This window comes from Phodopus roborovskii, unplaced genomic scaffold (genome assembly GCF_943737965.1).
Source record: "Phodopus roborovskii unplaced genomic scaffold, PHOROB, whole genome shotgun sequence".
In the NCBI taxonomy this organism is placed as follows: Eukaryota; Metazoa; Chordata; class Mammalia; order Rodentia; family Cricetidae; genus Phodopus; species Phodopus roborovskii.
In genome coordinates, this window is record NW_026126459.1 from 21,333,788 (window position 1) to 21,343,210 (window position 9,423).

General features: G+C 49.6%; 1 pseudogene; it reads left to right on the forward strand.

The window, feature by feature from the left end:
- The first annotated feature begins 734 nt into the window (after window positions 1-734).
- On the forward strand, window positions 735-2,704 carry LOC127225642 (60S ribosomal protein L24-like; annotated as a pseudogene).
- Window positions 2,705-9,423: the final 6,719 nt, after the last annotated feature.

The following is a 9,423-nucleotide window of genomic DNA, read 5'->3' on the forward strand; positions in this document are numbered from 1 at the left end:
GAGGGATGTTAAACTCTGACACCCTGAAGTCTGCCTGAGCCAGAGGCTAGATGGACACACACAGGCATCACAAGGCCCAAGCTGTCCAGTCTCCTAGGACTTCCTAGGAGCCTGGCATGAAGCATTCAGTGAGACCTTTGCCCCATATGTGTAGGTAAGCTCCCATCAGGTCCTCCCTAGCTCCATAATCAGAGACACTACAGGCTTGGCCTAGAGTTTGTTAGCATCACAGTTAGCAGAGAAACCCACTGTAAGAAGGAACCTGAACTTAGAGATTGCTACGCAAGGCCAGCACCTCCATGCTCGTCCTAACCCCAGCTCCAGGTGTTCCTGGCACAGACACCGCTGCCCAGAGGCACCAGGTGCAGGAGAACTGTCGGCTTTCGGTTTCCTGAACTCACTGGGGTAGGTTCAGGTCTGTCTCCCACCCCACCCCGGGTGCAATTACACAGCTCACCTGCCATAGTGGTAATCGGTCCAATTACTGTAACTGCTGGTGCTGGCAGGAAGGAACCCACCCACACAGCACTGCTGAGAGACTTTCTTCCCTAGCTGTGAACCTGCACTGGGTGTCTCTGCTGCCCAGCATGCCGGGAGAACTCTGTGCACCGCTCCTGATGACCCTGCTCAGCACTCCCACCGGAGGCGATAGATAGGACTGGAAGGTCGGGCAGAGCACACTTATGATGTCCACTGGGCTGCAGTCTCAGTGCAGTTCTCAAGCTATGGGTGACATGGGTGATGACAAGATGGCAGTTAAAGGCCTGGACTGTGTGCTCTGCAGCACCCAGAGGTCTAGTAGAACAAAGGGTCTTGAAATTCAGCCATAGGCTGCCCTGAGCTGAGGACGGGAAGGGGTGGGGAGTGAGAGATAGGGGCAGCCCAGTGTTCCTGCTGCTTTGCTCCCAGTGGGGAATGTGCCACCTGTAACCAGCACAGTCCCTCCAGGCTTGCTTATAGCCCTGCAGGCTGTGGGGTGAGCTAAAATAAAGGATGAGGTCACCTTGAGAGATGTGCCTGGTTCCTGCTTCAGGAGAATGAGGAAGGAGGGTGTGAGGCCTGTATCAAACACACACACACACACACACACACACACACACCTATGAAATTGTAACTATAATGAAACTATTTTAAATGTATTTTAAAATGTGTTTATATTAAGTATAAATAGTAATAAATGCTAGTGTAGATCAATGAATCAGGGAAAGATTATAATAGAGAAACTCCAAAGTTGGTTTTGGAGATTTCAAAAAGCAGCAAGTTTCATTTAGGAAGGAAAAGAAAGGAAGTGGAGGGATTCACTCAGCCAAGGAGGGTGTCTTAGTTATAGTTTCTATGGATGAAATACCATGACCAAAAAGCAAGTTGGGGAAGGAAGGGTTTATTTGACTTATACTTTCACATTGCTGTTCATCACTGAAGGAAGTCAAGACAGGAACTCAAACAGGGCAGGATCCGGGAGGCAGGAGCTAATGCAGAGGCCATGGAGGGGAGCTGCTTACTGGCTTGCTCAGCCTGTGCTCTCTCTCTCCCTCCCTTCTTCCCTCCCTCTTTCTCTCTCTCTATCTCCCTCTTCTCTCTCTTTCTCTCTCTCTTTGCCCCGGGTTTTTCAAGACAGGAACTCACAGAGATCTGCCTGTCTCTGCCTCCCAAGTGCTGGGATTAAAAGCATGGGCCATCACTGCCCAACCTGCCTGCTTGCTTTCTTATAGAACCCAGCACCACCCGCACCATGGTCTGGGCCCTCATCCACTGATCACTAATTGAGAAAATGCCTCACAGCTGGATCTCATGGAGACATTTCTTCAGCTGAGGCTCCTTCCTCCGATGACTCTGGTTTATATCAAATTGACACACAAAACTAGTCAGTACAGAGGGCTGCCATCGGGAGACACTCAGCCAAGGGCAGCTGTGGATATGGGCTGCCTTTCCTTTTTGCTCCAGGACTCTGTCTTCTCAACCTGGGAGCTTCCAAGGCTGGCAGCCTGGCACACAACAGGTATTCTGTGGTTTGTCTCACAAAGGCGACAACCCTTCATGAGCAGGCAGTCCATGGCCCTAAGGCTGGAGCACACAAATTGTATAATGCTATTACTTGTGTTTGCAAAGGACCGATGTTTAAGGACAGTTAAAAATGATAATCAGGTGTCTTCACCATCTTCCCTCGGGCCGGGTGGCAACACTCACTATGATGGTCGAGCTGGCTGGGCAGTTTCAATGGGTACAAGATCTACCTGGGATACGGGCGACCCTATGCCAGGACCGATGGGAAGGTTTTCCAGTTTCTTAATGCAAAATACGAGTCTGCATGCCTTTCCAAAAGGAATCCTCGGCAGATAAACTGAACTCTCCTCTACGGAAGAAAACACAAGAAAGGATGGTCGGAAGAAATTCAGAAGAAAAGAACTTGCCGAACAGTCAAATTGCAGCGCGGCATCACGGGTGCATCCCTTGCTGATATTGTGGTCAAGAGGAATCAGAAACCCAAAGTCAGGAAAGCCCAGCGAGAGCAGGCTATCCGGGCTGCCAAAGAAGCAAAAAAGGCTAAGCAGGCATCCAAGAAGACAGCAATGGCTGCTGCCAAGGCCCCTACAAAAGCAGCATCTAAACAGAAGAATGGGAAGCCTGTGAAGGTCTCCGCTCCCCGAGTTGGTGGAAAACGTTAACTTGGTAGATTGGAGTTTCGAATAAAGACCTAACTATGCTAGAAAAAAAATGATGATCAGTATTCTCCTTATAGTAAACTTTTTCTTTACCTGGGACAAAGAAAGGGGAGCTATAGCTGCAGAGGCAGAGTGGCCATTACCCCGTATGTACATCTTTAGTATGTACGATATTTAATACGCGTAGTAAACCCATTTCCCCTGTGTCCCTAGGAGTGTCTGATGGAGCTGGAGCTTGGCTTGTGTCTCTACCTGTCACAACAGGGGTCCCACACATGAGTATCACCATCCACTGTGGTTGTAGGGGGCACGAAGCAGATTGTAGATAATGACGGCTGTGCCCAAACTTCTAAGTGGCCCATAAAGGCAGAGTTGTCTCATTTTCACCTCAGCCTGTGAAAATCAAAGGAGTTGTTCCCCGTTTTACAAACACACCCAAGTAGGTCAAGAACAAGCTCCAGAGTCAGCAGAGCTTGAAAAGGCCTGCTGAGAACGGGAATGGCAAGGCAAGGCATGGGGTTTCAGGACAATGGAGTTTTGAACCTCCAAAAGCGCTGCCGTTTGGAGATGAGGAGACCTCCAAAGCGTGGCTCCTAGCTCCACCTTGTCCTCTAAGATGAGATTGCTCATGTTCATACAGGGGTTGTCTTCCTACAATAAGAATTGGCTGAGGGTGGGTTGACTAGGTCGAGGGCACTGGGGCATCAGGGCACTGGATGGCCTAGGACAGAAACAGAGGAGGGAAGCTACACATTGCAAGATTCCGCTCTAGACCAGCCCAAGCCTGTGGTGAGCAAAAAGGAGAACCCACAGTTGAGAGACAGGAATGTATCCTGGTGTCCCAGCACAGCTGGGAGCCATGTGGTGACTCTGGGCCTGGGCCAGTCACATAGGCAGACTAGCAATCAGAGGGTGGAGTGAGAGACACCAAGAATCTGGCTTCTGCAAATAACAGCTTCCTGGAAACTGCATCCCATGAGCATCTCTAGAACAAACTCGAGGATGCCATCACTCCATCTGTCCTACTCATCTGCCAGGTCAGCAGCATCTGGCTCGAGCCTTAAAGCCTGGCAACCTCCAAGCAACACTAACAAACACGTGTAAGGCACTTCATAGTATCAGGGCTTTCAGATATGTTGTTTTTGTGGGTCTTATGATAGCCACTGGGAAGTGTGTATTTAAAACTGTTTCTGTTTTGCAAAAGAATGAAGGTGGCTCAGAAAAGATAAATAGTGGCCCAGACTGGGGACTTGTAACCCAGACCCACCATGCTTCCAGTCTGCTTCTTAAGGTATGGTCCATGGATCAACAACACTAGCCTGCCCTGGGGGCTTGTGGGAAAGAGAATCTTAGACCACGTGAACCACAATCTGTGTTTTAACAAGATCCCCAAGAAGCTGTGATTTCTATGCATTCTGAAGTTTGAGAAGCAATGTTTGCTGGTGTCAGGCCTCTGCTTATTAGAACCCAATGATCTACTTGAGTGACATACCCAGGGGTCCCAGTATGCTAGAGCTGGACGGGACCACCCAAGGGCACCTATTCTACTCCATCATGGCGCAAAGGAAGCCCAACTGACATGGGCGAATCCCAGCATTTCCCTCACTCGCAGGGCCTGCACCTTTACTGTATTTTATCTATTTTCTGTGTGCGACTCAACTTGCAAGCAGGTTTTCCTTAGTATTGCAATCCAGCCTGACAGTAAACACGGCGACACTTTCATTTTAATAGAGAACGAAACAATAATAGATGTGACAACAGCCATTTCCAGCTGGCCAGCCTTTCTGTCGTCTATATCCCTGGTGAGGTCACATGGTAACCAGCCTGGTATGAGAGATGGAACCTGATAATCTGAGGACAATCGTGCAGTTGGTTACAAATATATATTAGATGTAATAATATGTGGGGAGATGCACTTAATAGTAAGGTATGGAGTGATATCTAAAAATCTGTAAGGATGTGAGTATTGCGGTAAATAAGGATCAGGATAAACAAATAGGCCGAATAGATGTTTATTCAGGGAGAAATAACTTACAACCTAGACAGATGAACACCAGGAAATTCAACCCGATCCTCTCCTGTCCGAGTCACGCCAGAAAGAGACCACCTTTTCTGGCCCCCTCCGACCTCCTTCCACAGGTCACTTCCGCCCATGGCTCCACCCCCAATGGGCGTGGTCAGAGCCACAGAAGGACTATCTCACTACATGTGAGCATCATAAAAATGTGCCTATCCAGCATAAGTCAGAGGCTCCGGCCATTTTCAGATTGATTTTCCGATTATAGATGGCTAAACCAAGTAATTCAAGCTATGATAGATTTCTGTTCCTACATTCTGCTTTGGGTGTCTTCATTTACAGAGTTAACCAGACACTTGCTGAAGCACTGTCTTGTTCATGCTTTACACAGAGGAAATAGATGCTTGTGTGTAAACACATACTTTTCATATACAATATTTAATATGTGTAGTAAATCCATTTCCCTGCAAGTGTGCACTGGGACCGGAGCTGGGTTTGTGTCTCTAACACTTACATCTGTGCTTCCGTGAAAACCTCTCTTGCTTTGGTTCAAACGTGCTACTCATCCATATTCCTTGCTAATATCTTTGAAGCACCATTGACTAGAGCAGATGGATGTCTACTGCCCGTGGACGACGGTAAACTGGAAGCAAATGAGGGCAATTCCTGGCTGCACAGAATAGCTCAAAACTGTTTGTTGGTTATTAGAATCTTTGTCCTTGAAAATATGAAATCTGTTCATTCCCTCCTGTAGGGTTGTTATGGGTAACTACCTTTGTGTCTGGGGGGTTATGGTGTCAGTGATGTGCAGAGCCCCAACACTGAACACTCAAGGATGGGGACAAGTGTCATTCATCTCTGTACCTTACCTCATCACCCTGTTTTAGGGTATCCAATAAGCCTGCATTAAAATGAACTACCCTTAATAGAAGGCCATGGAGAACAGGTGCCTGTCAGCTTCCCCTGTGACCTTACAAGGACCTTAGTCCCAGCCCCAGGATCAAGCTCGCTGTTCCGTACCCAGGTCTTTGGCTCTCAGAGCTTGCTTAGAATAGTTCCTTTTACTGGGCCCAAACACCTGTAAGGAATGGTTAGGGAAGGATGCATTTCTTTTGCCCCACAGTTTGAGGAGAGATTCCAGTGTGGAGGAGAAGGTGAGAAGTGGGAAGCAGCTGGTCCCTGGTGTCTTCCACCAATCAGGAAGCAGAGAGAGACAGACAGACAGAGACAGAGACAGAGAGAGAGAGAGAGAGAGAGAGAGAGAGAGAGAGAGAGAGAGCTTCTTCTCTATGGCAGGAAAGTGGCGCATGTCCTGCTCACCTTGGACCTGGACTAGGTCCCAGCCTTTAGTCCTGCCCCTCCCCAGACTGAATGGAGGAGAAGCACCAGGAGGGTGTGTGGAGGTGGAGTCTGCCTTTGCTCTGGAAATAGAAAACCGACCCTGTAACTAAGTAACTTCTGGGGAGGAGGGCAAGGCTCTGGCAGGATTTGCAGTAAGGAAAATAATCTGTCCCGCTTGGGTAGAGAGGTAATCGGATGTGGGGGTGGAGGCCTGGTCTGCAGGGCCAAGCAGAGCACTTCACTGCCCCGCCCTTCCACTAAACAACAGCAATGATTCCTAGTAGACACATGGCATTGCTGCGGGGAAGCCAGCCCTCAGAACCAGGCTGGAGCTGGGGCTGGGACTAAGGTCCTTGTAGGGTCACAGAGGAAGCTGCCAGATGCCCTCTTCTCAATGGCCTTTTCTTAACGTGGTTCATTTCAGCACAGGCTGTGGATGCCCCACAACAGGGTGATGTGGTAAGTAAGGTACAGAGTGACACTTGTCCCTGTCCTTGAGTGTTCAATGTTGGAGCTCTGTACATGGTCCCACCTTGGTGGAAAACCATCAGCGACCCCAGGCCAACAAAACCTACTTCTGTACCTCATAGCCAGGGCTTGCTCCAAACTGCAGCCAAGCCCACAACACACAGACAGAGGTGGCAGGGTGGGGCCAGGCCCCAGCTAGCCAGAGACAGATAGAGCGATCATATGTCCCAAGATCCAGAGGGAACTTCCCAACTCCTTAACCCACTCCCTTCCCACTCTGACCACACCAGACAGGCAGTCTCCCTCACTTCCAGCCCGCCCAGCAGACCCTGGCCACTCTAGCTTCTTTCCTGAGGTTGGAAGGCTTGAAGCCCACCTACCCCAACACACATACCCCACAATGCACTGTACATCACATGCTCCTCTGCCCCAGAATGTCAGTTCTTAAAAATTATATCTTGTCCTATTTATTATTATTGCATGTAGGCATTACAGGCCACATGTGAGGGTCAGAGGACAACTTGTAGGAAGTGACTTTCAGCTCTACCACAAAGCTTCCGAGAATCAAACTCTCGCAGTAAGCACTTTTAGCCAGTGAGCTCTCTCACTGGCCTGAGTTCAGTTTCCTCACAATACTTAGAGTTTGATCCATTGAATGAATATCACTAATTGTACGTGTGGTGTATCGGTGTGGACAGGAATTGAACCTAAGGTCTATGCTTGGCAAGTACTCTCTACCACTTAGCCGTGTTCTTTTTAACTTTATGTTCCAAAACAATGTCTCACTAAGTTACCCTGAATAGCCTTGAACTTGCTCTATGGCTCTGGCTGGCCTTGGAGCCCATGGCCTCTTGCTTTAGCCTCCTGAGTAGCCGAACAGATGGCAGGGACAGGGCTCTCTACTCCAGCAAGTCTCTCCAGGTCATTGCAAGAGGGAGACTGGGCCCTGCTCTGGGTTCAGCCCCAACTGCCCTTATCCTCCCCTTAGAAAGAAGGTACCAGCCTTGGGGAGGGGTGCTAGCCTCCCCTTCCTGAGCTGGGAAGGAAGGTGAGAGCCACTGACCCAAGAAGTTTCCATGAAAGCGGACCATGAAGGAACAAACAGGTGGGAGAGGGAGTGAGCACCCTCACCAAGTAGCTTCCTAGCCATAAACTCGGAATTGAATCCTGTGGTAAACAGAAGCCAGAGGGAGGAGGAGGGCTGGGAACCTATTGTCACCAGGTGTTAGAGGGATAGGCGGCAGCCTGGTAACTAGAGGTCAATCCAGGGCAAGAGGAGCCGGCTTGCCTAGCAAGGACAGCCAGGACTGTGCCATACCCATCCCTGCTCCCAGGGCCTCGGGCACAAGAGCAGGCTGTTGGTCGTTGAACTGGATGAGTGTGGATGTGTGAGAGAGAAGGGGTCATGCTGGTCCAAGGAAGTACCAAGTTCCTACACCAGCTGCTGACTCAGCCGCCTCCCTCCCTCACCCTTCACTCCTCCCTCCCAAGCTGATGGGAACAAAGATGCCGAGAAAATTTCCAGTTATAAAAATCGGAGAGGAACAATCAAGAACAAAGATCAAGGCTTCAGATTTTCCATGACATTGGCGTAGGGGTAAGGGCACCATGCCTACCTGGCACAATCCCCATCCCAAGTGCTTTCTGGGAAACAGGAAACTGTCATCTGCGCATGGCAATGCCTGCCTCCCCTGGCACGGCCTGGGAGGAGCTGTGCGTCCTAGACATCCGAGCAGATTTTCCCATTTCAGGGTCACTCAGCCCCAATTCCTTCTGTCTCCTTGAAGTTAGGTTCAGGGACCAGGGACCCCAACAGGTAGCAGGGTGTAGAGGTCAAGGATCAAGAGGGGAGAAGGTAGGGGGAAGGAGGCATGGACTTTGGGTAGGTGGAGTTGCAAGGGTGTTAGGAAAGGCAGAGCTGGACTCTATAGAGTCAAAGGCAGCTAGAACTTGGCTGACATTCTGAAGTCAAATCTACTGGTCCTCTCTCAGCCCCCTTCCCTGCCACTCAGCTACAAAGAAACTACCTCCAACACAGGGAGCTGAATCCTCCCTGCCAAAAGCACAGGCTGGCACATCCATTGGTTAAACCTTTTGTCAACAAGGTTTAACCAATAGAAGAACAAACTAAGCCAGGTGGTGCGTGCCTTTAATTCTAACACTCGGGAGGCAGAGGCGGGTGGATCCCTGTGAGTTCAAGGCCAGCCTAGTCTACAGAGTAAGTTCCAAGATAGCCAGGGCTACACACAGAGAAACAACCCTCCCCCCATCACTTGTGTGTGCATACACACACAAACCAATACATAAGTAACCCAAATTCCATGACGTTTGGTTATGTGTGCCCAAGCAATATAAACAGCTCTAAATAACTGAGGAAGAAGTATAGAAAGGTAATCAGCAAAGTCTTGTATCTGAGATCAGATTTTTAGATCAGATCTTTCATCATAAACCTGTATGACTTTATAATTTAAAAGAGAGAGGTGAGGGGGTGGCTTAGCATCAAGTCTAAAGATAGGCCACACATCAAGCACACTTAACCTGTCATGGAGGATTCACCTAGGGAATCTGGCAAACTCTAGGAACACCTGGCTCCATGCACATCCACAGTCCTGGATGCTCAGTGCATACCCACAGTCCTGGACCCACAGTCCTGGATGCTCAGTGCACACCCACAGTCCTGGATGCTCACTGCACACCCACAGTCCTGGATGCTCAGTGCACACCCACAGTCCTGGATGCTCACTGCACACCCACAGTCCTGGATGCTCAGTGCACACCCACAGTCCTGGATGCTCACTGCACACCCACAGTCCTGGATGCTCACTGCACACCCACAGTCCTGGATGCTCACTGCACACCCACAGTCCTGGACATTCTTAGCTGTGTTAGCTCAGACCCAAAGCACTCTCAGGTACCAATCCCATTCCTGATTAA